Here is a 16923-nt window from a genome sequence, read left to right as displayed (position 1 = left end):
CTTTTAAGTTTAATCAGGTTCCACTTGTTTACTTTTGTTTTTATTTCCATTACTCTAGGAGGTGGGTCATAGAGGATCTTGCTTTGATTTCTGTCATCAAGTGTTCTGCCTATATTTTCCTCTAAGAGTTTTGTAGTTTCTGGTCTTACATTTAGGTCTTTAATCCATCTTGAGTTTATCTTTGTGTATGGTGTTAGAAAGTGTTATAGCTTCATTCTTTTACAGGTGGTTGACCAGTTTTCCCAGCACCACTTGTTGAAGAGATTGTCTTTTCTCCATTTATTATTTTTGCCTCCTTTATTAAAGATAAGGTGTCCAGAGGTGAATGGATTCACCCCTGGGCTTTCTGTTTTGTTCCATTGATCTATATTTCCGTCTTTGTGCCAGTACCATACTGTCTTGATGACTGTAGCTTTGTAGTATAATCTGAAGTCAGGAAGGTTGATTCCTCCAGCTCCATTCTTCTTTCTCAAGACTACTTTGGCTATTTGGGGTCTTTTGTGTTTCCATATGAATTGTGAAATTTTTTGTTCTAGTTCTCTGAAAAATGCCATTGGTAATTTGATAGGGATCACATTGAATCTGTAGATTGAATTTGGTAGAATAGTCATTTTCACAATATTGATTCTTTCTACCCAGGAACATGGAATATCTCTCCATTTGTTTATGTCATCTTTGATTTCTTTCATCAGTGTCTTCCAATTTTCTGGGAACAGTTCCTTTATCACCTTAGGTAAGTTTATTCCTAGATATTTATTCTTTTTGTTGCAATGGTGAATGGGGTTGACTCCTTATTTTCTCTTTCTGATTTTTCATTGTTGGTATATAGAAATGCAAGTGATTTCTGTGTATTGATTTTGTATCCTGCAACCTTGCTAAATTCACTGATTGGCTCTAGTAATTTTCTGATACTATCTTTAGGGTTTTCTATGTACAGTATCATGTCATTTGCAAACAGAGTTTTACTTCTTCTTTTTGGATCTGGATTCTTTTTATTTCTTTTTCTTCTCTGATTGCTATAGCTAGGACTTCCAGAACTATGCTGAATAACAGTGGTGAAAGTGGACACCCTTGTCTTGTTCCTGATCTTAGGGGGAATGCTTTCAGTTTTTCACCACTGAGAATAATGTTTGCTGTAGGCTTATCATATATGGCCTTTACTATGTTGAGGTAGGTTCCTTCTATGCTCATTTTTTGAAGAGTTTTCATCAAAAATGGGTGCTGAATTTTGTCAAAGGTCTTTTCTGCATCTGTTGAGATTATCATATGGTTTTTATCTTTCAATTTGTTAATATGCCATATCACATTGATTGATTTTCATATACTGAAGAATTCTTGCATCCTGGAATAAACCCAACTTGATCATGGTATATGAGCTTTTTGATGTGTTGCTGAATTCTGTTTGCTAAAATTTTGTTGAGGATTTTTGCACCTATGTCCATTATTGATATTGGCCTGTAGTTTTCTTTTTTTGTGTTGTCTTTGTCTGGTTTTGGTATCAGGGAGATGGTGGCCTCATAGAATGAGTTTGGAAGTGTTCCTTCCTCTGCAATTTTTTGAAAGAGTTTTAGAAGGATAGGCAATAGCTCTTCTATAAATGTTTGATGGAATTCTCCAGTGAAGTCATTTGGTCCTGGGCTTTTATTTTTTGGGGAGATTTTTGATCACAGCTTCAATTTCAGTGCTTGTAATTGGGTTGCTCATAATTTCTATTTCTTCCTGGTTCAGTCTTGGAAGTTTGAACTTTTCTAAGAATCTGTCTATTTCTTCCAGGTTATCCATTTTATTGCCATATAGTTGTTCATAATAGTCTCTTATGATCCTTTGTATTTTTTCATTGTCTGTCGTAACCTCTCCCTTTTTATTTCTAATTTTGCTGACTTGATTCTTTTCCCTGAGTCTGGCCCAAGGTTTGTCTTCTCAAAGACAAAGATTTTGTTTATCTTCTCAAAGAACCAGCATTTAGTTTTATTAATCTTTGCTATTGTTTCTTTCATTTCTTTTTCATTTATCTCTGCTTGGACCTTTATGATTTCTTTCCTTCTACTAATTTTGGGGTTCTTTTTGTTCTTCTTTTTCCAGTTGTTTTAGGTGTAAAGTTAGGTTGTCTATTCAATGTTTTTCTTGTTTCTTGAGGCAGGATTGTATTGCTATAAACTTCCCTCTCAGAATTGCTTTTTCTGCATCCCATAGGTTTTGAGTTGTCATGTTTTCATTGTCATTTGTTTCTAGAAATTTTTTGATTTCCCTTTTCATTTCTTCAGTAACCTATTGGTTATTTAGAAACATGTTATTTAATCTCCATTTGTTTGTGTTTCTTACAGTTTTTTTCTTGTAATTGATATCTAGTCTCATAGCATTCTGGTTGGAGAAGATGCTTGATGTGATTTCAATTTTCTTAAATTTACTGAGGTTTGATTTGTGACCGAGGATGTGGTCTATCCTGGAGAATGTTCCATGTGCACTTGAGAAGGAGGTGTATTCTTCCACATTTGGATGGAATGTCTTGAAGATATCAATGCGATCCATCTTATCTACTATATCATTTAAGACTTGTGCTTCCTTATTAATTTTCTGTTTTGATGATCTATCCATTGGTGTGAGTGGAGTGTTAAAGTCTTCTATTATTGTGTTACTGTCATTTCTCCTTTTATGTCTGTTAATGTTTGTCTTATATATTGAGGTGCACCGATGTTTTGCATCAGTTCAGTTCAGTTCAGTCACTCAGTCGTGTCCAACTCTTTGCAACCCCATGGACTGCAGCATGCCAGGTCTCCCTGCCCATCACCAACTCCCAGAGTTTACCCAAACTCATGTCCATTGAGTCAGTGATGTCATCCAACCATCTCATCTCTGTCGTCCTCATCTCGTCCCACCCTCAATCTTTCAATGTTGTGCATAGATATTTACAATTGTTATGTCTTCCTCTTGGGTTGATCCCCTGAGCATTGTGTAGTGTCCTTCCTTATCTCTTGTAATCTTCTTATCTTTAAGGTCTATTCTGTCTGATATGAGGATTGCTACTCCAGCTTTCTTTTGCTTCCCATTTTCATGGAATATAATTTTTTAATCCTCTCACTTTCAGCCTATATGTGTCTTTAGGTCTCAAGTGGGTTTCCTGTAGACAACATATACATGGGTCTTGTTTTTGTATCCATTCAGCCATTCTGTGTCCTTTGGTTGGAGCATTTAATCCACTTACATTTAAAGTAATTATTGATATATATGTTCCTGTTGCCATTTTCTTAATTGTTTGGGGTTGATTTTGTAGATCTTTTTTCTTATCTTGTATTTCTTGACTATGTAAGTCCCTTTAACATTTGTTGTAAAGCTGGTTTGGTGGTACTAAATTCTCTTAACTTTTGCTTATCTGAAAAGCTTTTTATTTCTCCACCAATTTTGAATGAGATCCTTGCCAGGTACAGTAATCATGGTTGTAGATTTTTCCCTTTCAGTACTTTAAATATATCCTGCCATTTCCTTCTGGCCTGCAGAGTTTCTGCTGAAAGATCAGCTGTTAAGTATATGGGGTTTCCCTTGTATGTTACTTGTTGCTTCTCCCTTGCTGCTTTTAATATTCTTTCTCTGTGTTTAGTCTTTGTTAGTTTGATTAGTTTGTGTCTTGGCATGTTTCTCCTTGGGTTTATCCTGTATAGGACTCTTTATGCCTCTTGGACTTGATTGACTATTTCCTTTTCCATGTTGGGGAGATTTTCAACTATAATCTCTTCAAAATTTTTCTCATATCCTTTCTTTTTCTCTCCTTCCTCTGGGACCCCTATAATTCAAATGTTGTTGCATTTGACATTGTCCCAGAGGTCTCTGAGACTATCCTCAGTTCTTTTCATTCTTTTACTTTATTCTGCTCTTCAGAAATTATTTCCACCATTTTATCTTCCAACTCACTGATGAGTTCTGCTTCAGATATTCTTCTGTTGATTCCTTCTAGAGTAGTTTTAATTTCAGTAATTGTCTTGTTTGTCTCTGTATGTTTATTCTTTAATTCTTCTAGGTCTTTGTTAATTGATTTTTGCATTTTCTCCATTTTGCTTTCAAGGTTTTGATCATCTTTACTATCCTTATTCTGAATTCTTTTTCAGGTAGTTTACCAATTTCCTCTTCATTTATTTGGACTTCTGTGTTTCTAGTTTGTTCATTCATTTGTGTAGTATTTCTCTGCCTTTTCATTATTATTATTTTTTTAAACTTATTGTGTTTGAGGTCTCCATTTCCCAGGCTTCAAGGTTGAATTCTCTCTTCCTTCTGGTTTCTGTCCTCCTAAGGTTGGTCCAGTGGTTTGTGTAAACTTCTTAAAAGGTGAGATTTGTGCTGAGTTTTTGTTTGTTTGTTTGCTTGTTTTTCCTCTGATGGGCTTCCCTGGTAGCTCAGAAGGTACAGGGTCTGCCTGCAACGCGGGAGACCTGCGTTCGATCCCTGGGTTGGGAAGATACCCTGGGGAAGGAAATGGCAACCCACTCCAGTATTCATGCCTGGACAATCCCATGGACTGAGGAGCCTGGTGGACTACAGTCCATGGGGTCGCAAAGAGTCAGACATGACTGAGTGACTTCACTTCACTTCCTCTAATAGGCAAGGCTGAATAAGGTGGTAATCCTGCCTGCTGGTGATGGGCTTTGTATTTTTGTTTTGTTTGTTGTTTAGATGAGGCATCCTACACAGGGTACAATTGGTGGTTGGGTGACACTGGGTCTTGTATTCCAGTGGTTTCTTTTGTGTGAGTTCTCACTATTTGATACCACATAGGATTAGTTCTCTGGTAGTCTAGGTCTTGGAGTCAGTGCTCCCACTCCAAAGGCTCAGGGCTTGATCTCTGGTCAGGAATGAACATTCCACAAGTGGTTTGTTATGGCATTAAGTAAGATTAAAGCAAATATCCAAAAATGAGAAACTAAAGATGAATCCCATACAAATGGAAATAAAATCAGGTAAATAATAATTAAAATAATGGAATATACACATAAATATATACACCCATGAGCAAAGTCAAAACAGTCCAACAAAAATAAAGCACAATAGATTGACCCAGCAAACAAAGGAAATAAAAAATTATATTTACCAGTTAAGAACAAAACTAACTAAGCACAAACTGGAAAAGAAAACTAAAGCAAGGTGCCAAGTGGGGAATAAAGCAATGAAAACAAAACTAACAAATATGTTGAGAGGAAAGAAAAGAAAGAAAAGAAATAAAGACTAGATATGCAAAGTTAAATAGAGGTAGATGAATATTTACATACATTAGAGATTAACTGCAAGTGGAAAAAAGCAGTAGGAAAGCAAACAAAGAATAAATGTACAAAAAATATAATAGGTTAAAAAAATTAAAAGTTAAAATTATAAGAAAGAGAAAAGAGAAAAAATGGAAGAAGATAGACAAAATGAGGGGGGAAAAAAAAAAACTACAGAGAACTGCAAAGTCCCAACATAGAGGCAGAAGTTTATAACAACAATAAAAAGTGTGACTGAATATACACATATACATATACCACCATAAGCAAAATCAAAACAGTCCAACAAAAATAAAGTAAGTACACTAGATTGACCCAGTGAACAAAGTGAACCAAAAATTATGACTACCAAAACAAAACTAACTAAAGCACCAACTGGAAAGCAAAAGTAAAGCAAAGTGACAGTTGGGAAATAAAGCAATGAAAATAAAACTAACAAATATGTTGATAGGAAAGGAAAGAAAGGAGAGAAAGAAAGAATAGACATGCAAAGTTAAAGAGAGGTAGATAAAGAAGATTTACATACATTAAAGATTAACTGCAAGCAGGAAAATCAAACAAAGGAATAAGTATGGAAAAAACAATAATTGGTTTAAAAAATTAAAAATTAAAATTAAAAAAAGGGAAAAGAAAAACAAGCAAACAAACAAACAAAACTCCCCAGAACTGCAAAAGTCCAACATAGAGGCAGAGATTTATAACAACAATAAAAAATGTGAGTGAGGAAAAAAAAGAAAAAAAAAAAAGCTCAAGAGCTCAATTAGATATCATAGTGCCAATAAAATCTACACCTACAACAGAGGGGGTAAAAAATGAAACAAAAAAAAAAGAGAAAAATCCAAAAGAATCTACAGGACAAGTCAAAACTTAAGAATAATAAATGTTTTTCTTGAGTCACTGCTGTCAGAGTCCTTTCCCTGGCTGGGAGTCACAGTCCACCTCACCTCTCTAGGATGCCCTCTAACACTGTGCAGATCTCTGGACCTGCTGTGGGGGTCAGCTCAGATTCTAATCTGGTCCTACTCCTCTGTATTCTTGCCTCTAATGTCCACAGCTATCAGAACTAGTGTTTTTGTGTGTGTGTAGTGGGAGGAGCTCTCAGTGACCTTTTATATATTCCATAGACACAGACTCTGCCTAGTTGATCATGTGGATTTAATCTGCAGTTTGTACAGCTGGTGGGAGGGTTTTGGGTCTTCTTCCTTAGTCACACTGCCCCTGGATTTCAATTGTGGTTTTATTTCCACTGCTGCATGTGGGTCGTCCACTGAGGTTTGCTCCTGAGGCTGCCCTGGAGGATCTGGGTTTGCCCCAGTGAGGGCCAGGTGTGGAGGTGGTGCAGCTGCTTGGGTCGCAGGGGTTCTGGCAGCACCAGGTACTCAGGGGAGTTGGCGGCTAGGGAAGCAGGAAATATAGCGCTCTAGAAGGGTATGGCAATCAGTACTGGCCAACAGGCTCCAGTATCCTTGCCTGGAGAACACCCCTCCCTGAGAGAAAAGCCTGGTAGGCCACAGTCTACAGGGTCACAAAGAGTCAGACACTACCGAAATGACCCTTCACGCACAGGTGCAAGACTTTTTTGCCTGTGGCAGCTCTGCCCCAGTGAGAGTTGAGCGTGAAGGTGGCCCAGCTTCTTGGCTTGCAGGGACCCTGGTCTGGCCAAGGGTGCAGGGACACGGACTGCCTCTGCCACAGGAGTTACAGCCTTATCAGAGTCTTTTTTTTGAGCCTCTTGTAGCTGGCCATCAGAAGGCCTCTTTGGCAAGTCTTTCTCCACAGCTCTGCCTGGTCAGGCATTTAGACGGCTCCCTTGCCTGGGGTCCTTCTCTGTTGTCAGCACGTCAGGCACATAGAGCCCCGCCCCCATTCCTATTCTGTGGATCTGCGTGTCAGGCACTTAAAGGGGCGCCCTGGGTGGGGTCCTACTCTGTAGTTCGGTGCCTCAGGCTTTTGATGCGCCAACTTCTCTATTGTTCGGCTGTTGATGCTGGTGTGTGGCAGGAGAGAGACTATAGTGATGGCTCCACCCTCTAAGGGTGACTCAGCAGTATCGGCTTGCTTCTGTGGCAGCTCGTCTTTCCTCCACAGTGATTTCTCACCACAATCTCCTCCCTCACATCCCCTCGATCAGTCTCTCTGCAGTCAACAGCAGCCCTCACCTGGGGATTGCTTCACAATTCCTAAACTCCAGCTCCCAGCCACTGCACCATCTTGGGCATGTATGGCTGCAGCAAGAACTGTCTGATTCTCATTCCATTTAGGCTGCCACAGATCAACTGTTTAGATATGTGGCATAGATCTTTCTACTCACAGATCTGAGTAGACAATTGCCCCGATGTGGGGATCGGACTCCTGCTTCAGTTCCCCCACCTGCTGAGGGAGATCCAGTCCTACTAACACTCTTGTTTTTCCCACTAGTTCCTTCACCCTACTGAGTTTTGTGTGGGTCCATATATTCTTTTTTGCTGGTCAGGCACTCCTGTCCACTCAGCTGGTGTTCTGCATGTACTTCTGTGTCTGAAGGTGTATTACTGATGTATCCATGGAGAGATGTACTTCACATCCACCTACTCCTCCACCATCTTGTTCTCCAGCACCACATATACTTTTGTATTTTCAGTTCAGTTCAGTTCAGTCACTCAGTCATGTCCGAATCTTTGCCACCCCATCAATCGCAGCACGCAAGGCCTCCCTGTCCATCACCAACTCCTGGAGTTTACTCAAACTCATGTCCATTGAGTCGGTGATGCCATCCAGCCATCTCATCCTCTGTCGTCCCCTTCTCCTCCTGCCCTCAATCCCTCCCAGCATCAGGGTCTTTTCCAATGAGTCAACTCTTCACATGAGGTGGCCAAAGTATTGGAGTTTCAGCTTCAGCATCAGTCCTTCCAATGAATACCCAGAACTGATCTCCTTTAGGATGGACTGGTTGGATCTCCTTGCAGTCCAAGGGACTCTCAAGAATCTTGTCCAACACCACAGTTCAAAAGAATCAATTTTTCAGCGCTCAGCTTTCTTCACAGTCCAACTCTCACATCCATACATGACCACTGGAAAAACCATAGCCTTGACTAGACAGACCTTTGTTGTCAAAGTAATGTCTCTGCTTTTTAATATGCTATCCAGGTTGGTCATAACTTTCCTTCCAAGGAGTAAGCATCTTTTAATTTCATGGCCGCAGTCACCATCTGCAGTGATTTTGGAGCCCAAACAAATAAAGTCTGTCATTGTTTCCACTGTTTCCCCATCTATTTGCCATGAGGTGATGGGACCAGATGCCATGACCTTAGTTTTCTGAATGTTGAGTTTTAAGCCAACTTTTTCACTCTCCTCTTTCACTTTCATCAAGAGGCTCTTCAGTTCTTCTTCACTTTCTGCCATAAGAATGGTGTCATCTGCATATCTGAGGTTATTGATATTTCTCCCAGCAATCTTGATTCCAGCTTGTGCTTCTTCCAGCCCAGTGTTTCTCAAGATGTATTCTGCATATAAGTTAAATAAGCAGGGTGACAATATATAGCCTTGACGTACTCCTTTTCCTATTTGGAACCAGTCTGTTGTCCCATGTCCAGTTCTAACTGTTGCTTCCTGACCTGCATATAGGTTTCTCAGGAGTTGGGTCAGGTGGTCTGGTATTCCCATCTCTTTCAGAATTTTCCACAGTTTATTGTGATCTACACAGTCAAAGGCTTTGGCTTTGTATTTTAGGGAAATGCAATTAACATGACGCTAGATAAAAATGTTTTGAAAGTTTTACCTTGCTCAATAGATTCAAAGTTGTGAGCTATTTGTCTAACTATGGCTTTGAATGTCTTGATGCATAATGTCACAGTATTTAAAGTATGTCACTTTATTTTACCCATCTCTTGTTAAGAGGGAAAGTTGAGTGCCTCAAGAATTTGTAAGAATAAAATATCTAATGTTCAGTTCAGTCAGTTTAGTTGCTCAGTCGTGTCCAGCTCTTTGTAACCCCATGGACTGTAGCATACCAGGCTTCCCTGTCCATCACCAATTCCCAAAACTTGCTCAAATTCATATCTATTGAGTTGGTGATGCCATCCAACCATCTCATCCTCTGTCAACCCCTTCTTTTACTAACCTAATGTTCAGTGACTTTGAAATAAGTTTGCTTCCCCTAAAACATTCTTAGCCATAGACACACTGTCAGCTTTATATATATATATTTTAAAAATCTATATTTTGATGTATATTAAAGTTTTTAAAATACATTAAAGTTTGTATTCTTCGTTAAGTAGAATCCTTGAAAGGGCACTTGATGGGTTATAGTTTTGTTTTGAAAAATCTGGCTATGATAAATAGAAGAACAAATCAAAAATGAAAATTTAAGGTAAAAATTATGTGATTATTATCAGCTACAACAACTGGAGAGAAAATACATGCATTTCTCTTTCATTTTTTAATGTAGTAGAGGCAAAGTTCTTCATAATAAAGTGAACCTAAAAACATGCTAGATGGTAATCAACTCCCCCTCTCCACTCTGGCTCATCCCTAGTCATTGCATGGATGAGGCACACCCTCTTCTCAAACCTCCCATTAGAGGAGAGAGAAACATTTTATGTGTGGTAAGCAAAAAGCAAAGTTCTCTTCCTCTCTTATTTTCTTTTCTCTCCTATTGCCTCACTGTCTCAGGGCCCAGGTGCTGTATCCAGCCCGGTGTTGTGGTCACCAGAATAGGTTACCAGGAAGGTCATCCAGTGATCTGAGGAGTGTCCCTTCCCTAAAACAGCTTTCCCAGTGCCTGCCACGCATCACAGTCTTACCACTGGAGATTAATTGAGAGGGGCATATGTAAAACTCTCTATTTCCAAGAATAAGCTAAAATAATTGTATTACATTTTTTTATCTCTAGTACCTTGAGGTCCTAAAATGTAAGACGGAGTTGGCTAAGCAATAGAGCTGAAACATAAAGGAAAAGAAGACCCAGATGATACAAATGAACCTATGTACAAAACAGAAACAGACATACAGACATAGAAAAGAAGCTCATGGTTACCAAAGGGGAAAGCAGCCAGAGGGATAAAGGAGGAGCTTGGGATTAGCAGATACAGACTACTATATATTGAAAACAACAACAACAACATTGTCCTGCTGTGTAGCACAGGGAACTATGTTCAATATCTTGTAATAGACTATAACAGAAAAAAACCTGAAAAGTGATTCAGATGCACACACACATATATATCATTTTGCTCTACACCAGAAACTAATACAACATTGCAAATCAACTATACTTCAATTAAAAACCAAAGGTCTAGATACTGTTCCACTAAGAAGGGCTTCAGAGAGAACATGCAGACAGCAAGGGTCTCAGAAGGACAAAAGCACCTCTTTCTTTCCTTCCTTGCTCCTTTCAGCCTGGTCTGAGTAGTGATCCTTTGTGCTTAGTCGCTCAGCTATGTTCGACTTTGCGATTCCATGAACTGTAGCCCGAGAGGCTCCTCTGCCCATGGAATTTTCCAGGCAAGAATATTTGAAGTAGGTAGCCATTCCCTTCTCCAGGGGATCTTCCCAACCCAGGTCAAACTCGGGTCTCCTGCGCTGCAGGCAGTTTCTTTAGCCACTGAGCGACCACCGAATCACTCCAGCACATCCAGGCTTTTCTCAGTTAGGGATTTTCAATCTTTGTCATTCTTTTGTTTTATTATCCATCTTTAATAAAAAAAGTTCAGAGGATACAAAGAAACTCAATCCTATTATTTTTGTTTTATAGCTTGATATTTTAAATTATACTAATAGAAAAGAAGTCAGAGTCCATAATTACTCAGGAAAAAGCATGGGAGGGGAGAGGGAGCTTTACCAAGCTTGTGTCAAAATTTAATGTGCTTTGAAATTTCTAAAGATGGAAAATTACAGTGCACCTCACATAGCTTTATATCATTATAATAGCTGATTCTTTTCAAAATATGCTTTCTAAAGACTTCTTTTTAAGCACTTTTTCTTTAATGTCCTTTCAGAACTCATACTGAGCATTATTATATATTTTACAGACCCTAGTATACTTCTCTGTGTCAGAAAAACATAATTGAATATAATGGAAATTGAACACTAAGTGAAAAGTGTCGGAAAGTCTCATTTTTGTCCTGAAATGTGGAAGCTGTATGGTATATTTGATGGGTGAGATGCATTTTTTGGCATAGTTAGTGCCCTATATTTCTGATTCTGAGTGTTTTACATTTATAATCATCACAATGACCAGTAAGGCAGGCATTGTTACTGTTCCATTTTACACAAAAGGAGACAGAAGGGTTGAATTGCTCCACAACCACAGAACTAGGGTTTGAACTTTCAAGCAGTACAGAATCATGGTCAGAAGCAGTATTTTATGTCACGTCTTTGGGACAACCTTGTGCACATGGAGAAAGGACTATTTGAGGATGAGTCTTATTTCATAAACAGCTTCCTCTGAAGTGAACAGAAATGTGTTTTTCTATTTAACTCTACCAGGAAAGGTGAAAAACAAAAATAATGGGCTGGAGTCTATCATTATAGTCTCCAATACACATGCTGATTTGTCACACTTCCCTGATGTTTCCTTAGTTCTTACATAAATATATATTAAATTTATAACAAATAATTATTAATTTTAATTAATAATTATTAATTAATTTATTGATGAGGAATTTTATATAAAATTTATAATAAATTTATAATTTAATTATTATTAATAAATAATTTATATATATATATATATATATATAGTGGGATCCAAGCTTGGCTCCTTCAACCCAGCCCTGTGTTTTGTGTTTTGTGTCTGGGCCTGGTGGAGGGGCTGGAGAACTTCCTGAGAAAGGACTCCTCACAGGCGGACAAGATACTTAGTTTAAAAAAAAAAACAACTTTGGCTTTCAGCAGAGAGGGACAATTCCAAATTCAGCAGGTGATCTGGCTTCATCCTTTTATCTCCTGACTCAGGTGCTCATGCAGCCAAGTCCACACTCAACAAGGGAGGTGGGGCTGCTTCAGTAGGAGGTTTGTGAGACAAGACCATGAGGAATGCTTCTTTGGTTCTTGCTTTCTGGGAACGAGGTTCTCTCCGCTGGGTGCAGAGCCCCATGTGACGGGATGATGAGTCTGGCACGTGCTGTTGCAGGCACCTACAGATGATCACAATGGTGGTGCTGCCCTGGGATGACGGCGGGCTGCCCAATCAGAGCTTCAGCAAGGACCACCTCTTGCTGCAAATTTTGTTTCACTTTACTGAAATAGACAGGCTCTTGGCTCCGGGACATTGGATTAGTATGGTGGTTAGAAGTGGTGGCTTTGGAATGAAAAGATGTACATTGGAATCCTGGATTTGCCACTTTCCACATATGTGACCACAGATAAGTCACTTAACCTCCACTTAATAAATCACCCCAAGCCTTAGTATTCTTATCTACAAAATGGGAATAGTGACAGTTTGTACTTCACACAATGGTTGACTTATGTTAGGTACTGGCCAAGAGGCAGAATTGAGGATGTTATGTGGATAATGGCATAACTATTTAAATGACAATATTTATTTAACTATTTAAAATTAAAATATTTAAACATTTAAAAGCCATTCTTATATATATGGCTTGTGGGCCATACATGCAGTGGGCCAGATTTGGCTGCTGGACTGTACTTTGTTGACCACTTAATTAAATGAATGCATTACCTTAATGCTTGACACATCTGAGGACTAGTTCATATGACTACCATTATTACTTAAGGCTCTTTTATTCAAGTAGAGGGAATCTTAAAGGCTAATTCAAAGGCTAATTCAAGGTTAAATTATGGGTGTTTTAATGACAGAGAATTTTTATTTTCTTAGCAATAGAATCCTATTCCCTCAAATCTAGGCTGGGAATTTTTTTTTTTTTTTTTGAATGATGGTTTTGATACAAGTTCTGAGATAGAAACTCTCAAGAGGCAGTCTTAAGAAACAATAGATAACATGACTTTTAAGGTGGAAGAGAACAGCTAACTTCTGATTTCCTTTCCTTTCCTTTCTTTTTTTTTTTTGTAATTTGTTGGGATTTCCAAACTGAGAGTGGATTGGAAAGGGACCTTGAGAAAAGAATAAATGTAGATTAAATACAATTTTAAAAATTTTACACTGAAAAAATTTCCCTGTTTTCTCCAAAAGTTACACTATTTGCTCATGTTTCGTTAAGCTGGATCTCTTTTAGGGTGAGAAGACAGAGAATGTGAGAAGGGTCTCATTATGGACACAGGGCAAATCACAGTCAAGTGTGCAGGTTGGTCACCTGTCTGATTTTCATGCAGTTTAGTTCATTTATGAGAACACAGTTTAGGAGTCAGATAGAACTGGTTCTAATTAAAATTCCAGATTTATTTTTATTTTTTTTTTTAGTTGGCAGTACAAGTTGGGAAAGTTTTCTTGACTTTTCTCAGTGTTAGTAGCTTTATTTGAAAACTTACTGTTTTGCTTTAGGAATAAATGAAATAATGTCTATAAAGTATTTAGAACAGAATCTTCTAAGGATGTCCTTGAAGGGCTAATTATTATTGTACATCTTGGTGTACACTGGGAGACACTACTGGTGGGGGCTGCAGGTGCTCAGGCCAAGCACCTCCGCTGCGGCAAAGGCTATGGACTCTGTTGGAAGAAGTCAAGGCAAGAAGAGTACAATGGCATAAAAGTCTCAGTGATGAATGCTTCTGCAACTCTTCTGTTAAAGTCACCTCAAAAGCACATGAGGACCTGTAGTCCTGAGCACTTGTGGAGCAGGTCCAAACAATCTTATAGGTGGGGTATTAGGTAAGAAGAGGATCCAGGTCTAGACTTGGCTGATCACCCAGAAGTACTAGTGATGACCAGTAGCACTTGTATATTGAATCTTGAGGATTAGACAGTTCTCTGGGATTGGGGCATCCTATATATTGAAGAGAATTTAGCAGCATCCCTGGCTTCTATCCGAGAGATGTGAGTAGCACCTCCTCCAAGAGGGAAAACTGAATATGTCTTATTAGCTAGGTAGCCTAATGTCCCCTGGGGAATAAAATCATCCCTGGTTAGGAACACCAATCTATATAGACAGTTTTAATCTTCTCTAAGGGTTTTCGGAAATAACTATACTGGGTGGACTTTATGGAAAACTAAAGGCCCTTCAGGAGCAGGTAGGGGACAAGCTGGTGAAACACAAGTTACACATACAGGATACAAGAGCTGAAAGACATGCACACATGAGTAAGATGTTTAGGGCTTTTGCAGCCTGTGTGATTTCTTTTCTCAGTCTTAGCATAGAATTGAATATTCTGAAGTATTTATAAACCTCTAAGTGTTAGCTTCTGCATGCCAAAGTCTAGAAGCTTTCTAGGACCACCTTTGGCCCTTAAGGCATTTACACTTACTGCTCCTTTTCTTAAAAACCTCCTCTCTGAAGACGAGCCCTACCCCCTGACCCAGCCTCCTTGTTTTGCTCTACCATAATACCTCTCTGATGGTTCATTTTATGTGTCAATTTGACTGGGTCATGAGGTGCCCAGATATTTGGTCAAATACTATTCTGCACGTGTCTGGGAGGGTGTTTTTAGATGAGATTAACCTTTGAGTTTGTGAGTAAAGCAGATTATTTTCCCTAATGTGGGTGGGCCTCATCCAGTCAGTTGAAGGTCTGAACCCACAAAATGGCTCTGTTTCAAGGAAGAGGCCACTCATCTTGCCTAATTTGTTGAGATGAGACACTAGTCCTTTCCTACTTCTAGACTCAAACTGAAATATCCATTCTTCTTGGGTCTAGAGCCTGCTAGCTTCCTAACTGGAATGTAGACTGACTCTCCTGGTTCTCAGGCCCCCAGACAGGGACTGGAACTACGTTATTGGTCCTTGGGTCTCCAACCATCAACTTCAGATTTTGGGATTTGTCTACCTCTAAAATCATATGAGTTAGTTCCTTATAGTAAATCTCTCTATATACACTAAGATGTGTGTTTGTATGGTTATCTATGACTGCAAAACAAATTATCTCCTGCATGGTATAACATTGATTATTTTCAGTTAATGTCTTCATTTGAATTTTATCAACTTCAACTGGTATATCTGACCTGGGAGCATTGTCCAGCAAGAAATTTCCAGCACAAAACTTCATAAGCCACTTTTGACACTTTAATCAGTCACAGCTCCTTCTCCATACACTGCACAAATCTTTTTTGTGTGTTTCAGCTGTGGTTTTATCTTTGTTGAAATAATAAATAAAGTGTAATATGCCAAAAATGTTGCTTTTTTCAATATGAAAATGTCTACACAAAAATGAACCAATTTTGACAAGTTTTTTAACACATGCTGATATGACAGCTATCCTAATACAATCTAACAAAATTATTTTGGATGAAGTTAAAGACAACTAAACACTACTAGAGTCATCTTAGGGAAGAACCAAATGAAATTTTTGGCCCACTCAATATAATGTTCTTTTTCTGTAGAATCCTGTTATACAACCCCTGCTCTTTCCTTGACCAACTTCTCTGCATCTTTCCTATCTCAGCCTAAATTTTATCTCTGAATATCCTTCCCTGAATCTTTAGATGGACTGCGTGTGTGCATGCTAAGTCGCTTCAGTCATGTTCTACTCTTAATGAACCTGTGGACTGTACCCTGCCAGGCTCCTCTGTCCATGGGATTCTCCAGGCAAGAATGCTGGAGTGGGTTGCCAGGACCTCCTCCCCGGGGATCTTCCCAATCCAGGGATTGAACCTATGTCTCCTGCAGCTCCTGCATTGGCAGGCTGGTTTTTTACCCCTAGGGCCACCTGGGAAGCCCTTAGAGGAACTAGATACCACTTATTTGAACTCTAGCAAGCTTAGTGGTCTATTGCCTCCACTACAGTGAAGCTTCCTCAAGGAAGAAACAGTATCTTGCTCCCTCATGTAACCCTATGACCTAGCGTGGTGTCTGGCATAGAGCTGGCATTACTAAGATGTTTGTTGAATAAATGCTTAATTTCTTGTTAGGAAATAAGCATGGCTTGAACAATCAAATTTATATTTTGTTTAAAAATCTCTGTATAATTCAGCTACTACTTAGGAACAAGTACCATTTTATTAATCAAGTACCATAGAAGTCATTGCAATTTCATGAAACTTAAAAAAAAAAAAAGATTTAGAACATGGTGAGTGGGAAAGGATCTAGTAATAAAGCTAAAACCTACTGTAGAATGTGAAAGTTGAAGAGGCTTCACTTCTCTTTGGGTAGAATAGTATTCTCTTCTGTATTTTTTAAAGATTGTACTTGGAAACTCCCCCACTTTACGCCCCATTATTTATTGTCCTGCTCAGTGGATTTTTTTCTTTAGAGGTCTATTTGTGCCTGGTTTGCCCTGAGGGAAAGGATGATACAGAACTCTCATCTGTCTCTGTTACTATGTATTATTACTGGGGAAACGTCAAGACAAATGCCATGTAAATAAATAAAATGCTCCAGAAGCTTTAGCGCTCACTGTTAGGCAGTGGTGGGGGGGGGGGCGGAGAAAGAGGAAATGTTTAAGTTTAAAGAGATAGACTTAATAAATAGCTGCCATTTTCCATAGCACGGGAGAAAAAAGAGTATTCTCCTCAAGCATGTGTAATTTGGCATCAAGGATTAATAAAATACTATTGAGTTTGGCTCTGCTCTCTGTTTGCAACAATGGTTATTTGGTTTTATCACAGCCTGGTGGTCTTAATTCTATTG

This window comes from Cervus canadensis, chromosome 9 (assembly GCF_019320065.1).
Source record: "Cervus canadensis isolate Bull #8, Minnesota chromosome 9, ASM1932006v1, whole genome shotgun sequence".
NCBI lineage: Eukaryota > Metazoa > Chordata > Mammalia > Artiodactyla > Cervidae > Cervus > Cervus canadensis.
This window is presented reverse-complemented; position numbering follows the sequence as displayed.